Here is a 2,285-nt window from a genome sequence, read left to right as displayed (position 1 = left end):
GCGAGAGGAGGAGAAAGTACACGATGCTGAGGCAGACCGGAGGGATGCGGCTGCGAGCGAGGAACACAGGAGCCACCGGAAGCTGGAGGAGCTGAGTAGGAATGCTCCCCAGAGCCTCTGGAGGGAACACGGCCCAGTGGACATCTTGATTTCAGGCTCTGACCTCCAGAACTGTGAGAGACTAAATTTCTTCTGTTTCAGACCCCTAAGCTTTGATAAGTTGTTACAGCAGCCCTAGGAAACTAACATAGTACCCATAGGAATTTCCTCTTGGGCTGGTCTGTGGTCCCACAGGAGGATCCAACAATCTATTGATTGGAGGCTATTGGCTTGGCTGGGAAAACAAAGGGGCCAGGGGGTCTCACCATTTGGTATGCAGTCTTTCACCTAACTCCGTTTTTCATTGCAGTATAGTCCCTTGTCTCAGCCATGCTCGGTATCCCAGAGTTCAGGGTTTTTCTAGATTAACCTTTCAAGAAGCTATATTAATCATGTCTTTAAACATTTTCTGATCCTTTGACATCTTGGGGCCTTGCTGGCCCTGGAGAGACTGCCCCTTCCAAGGCTAGCCAATTCTTAGAGAGCAAACTCTTCTCCTACCAGTGTACCTTTTATATACAAATCAACCAATCCCAAACCCTTCCCCCAGCGACCTACTTTATCAGGCTCTCACCTGTTGGCCACTATTCCTCTGCCCTAATCACTCCAGGTCCAGGTACCAGACTAGAGGAAGTCTGTCCCTATGCCCCAGGGTCCACCGAAGTTATTAAACCAGCCCACCCTAAGCCTGCTTCCCCTGCCTCAGCTGTTCCTTCCTGTGGAAACCATAACGTAGGCTCTGGCCACCTTATATAGCCATGTATGTAATGGAACACAGTACAGTTAAAATAAATGAATTCTTGACAAGTGTAACAATGTTGAGGAGTTTCAAAAATATGTGAGTAGAAGAGGCTAGGCACAAAAGTGTTTGTGCTGCATGATTTTACTTACACAGAATTCTTTAAAAACAAAAACAGAATGTCAGAAAGCAGTCTCTGATTGCAGGGTAGAGGGCCTACCACAAAGGAGAGTAAGTTGGACTGATAAACTGGTTCTCCAAAAAAAAAAAAAAAAGCCCTGGTTTGTGGCACTTTATCAATTTCTGTGTGGCCAATTTTGAGCTACTAACGTGATGTCACTAAATGCAGATTTGAGCAATGTACGTACTTGATCCTCCCGAGATGGTGCTAGGGCCCTAGCCAGCTTTACTACAAAAAGGAAGAAAGGTGATGAAAATGTTCTACATCTTGATTGTTGGTGGTAACATGGGTTTATACATTTGTCAAAACTTATCAAACTGTATCCTTAAAATGGGTACACTTTATTCCATGTAAGCTATACTTCAAAGAATTTGAGCCCTGGCTGGTGTGGCTCAGTGTATTGAGTACCGGCCTGCAAACTAAAAGGTCACAGTTTCGATTCCCAGTCAGGGCACGTACATGCCTGGGTTGCGGCCCAGTTTCCCCAGTTGGGGGCGTGTGAGAGGCAACTATGTATCTCTCACACATTGATGTTTCCCTCCCTCTCTTTCTCCCTCCCTAACCCTCTCTCTAACAAATACATAACATCTCTTTAAAAATTTGATTATGATGTTTCAAATACAAACTTAGCAACAACCAAAATGCCCATTAAGGGACTGGTTATGTTACTTTATTGTTTAGCTTCTGACAGAATAGATACATCCATTTAAACAATTTAGGAGGTTTTTGCAACACAACAAATGCTTTGCTACATCATGTTCTGTCAAAAGTGCAGAATAGGAAGTTTTAAACTGGTAAGAACAGATACTACACTTGATCTTAGCCAGAAGACAGAGAGGCGATCAGAATAGGAAATTTTTAAAAATGCTTTATTTTTTAGAGAGGGAGAGGGAGAGAAACATCAATATGTGGCCCCCTCTCTTGCGCCCCTCACTGGGGACCCTGCCACAACCCAGGCATGTACCCTGACTGGGAATTGAACCAGTGACCCCCTGGTTCACAGGCCAGGACTGAATCCACTGAGCCATACCAGCCAGGGTGGAATTTTATTTCTATGATGTGTTTGCCTATGCAAATTCTGTAGACCAATGGAGAATGTGTGGCTTTTCTTACAAGTTGATTTTTTTTTTCTTTGTATTTAAAAGCAGTAGATAGCAAAATGGTTGAGAGCCCAGAATCTACAGCTGGACTGCCTGGTTAGGGTTCAAATCCTAGGTGTCACTTCCCAGCTAGGTGACCTCGAGCAACTAACCTAACCTCTTTGAA

General features: G+C 44.4%; 1 pseudogene; it reads right to left on the bottom strand.

Moving 5' to 3' along the window:
* Positions 1-1,690: 1,690 nt before the first annotated feature.
* LOC112316597 (U2 spliceosomal RNA) lies at positions 1,691-1,862 on the bottom strand (annotated as a pseudogene).
* Between the last annotated feature and the right edge of the window lie 423 nt (positions 1,863-2,285).

This window comes from Desmodus rotundus, chromosome 9, assembly GCF_022682495.2.
Source record: "Desmodus rotundus isolate HL8 chromosome 9, HLdesRot8A.1, whole genome shotgun sequence".
NCBI classification, from domain to species: Eukaryota; Metazoa; Chordata; class Mammalia; order Chiroptera; family Phyllostomidae; genus Desmodus; species Desmodus rotundus.
This window is presented reverse-complemented; position numbering and strand designations above follow the sequence as displayed.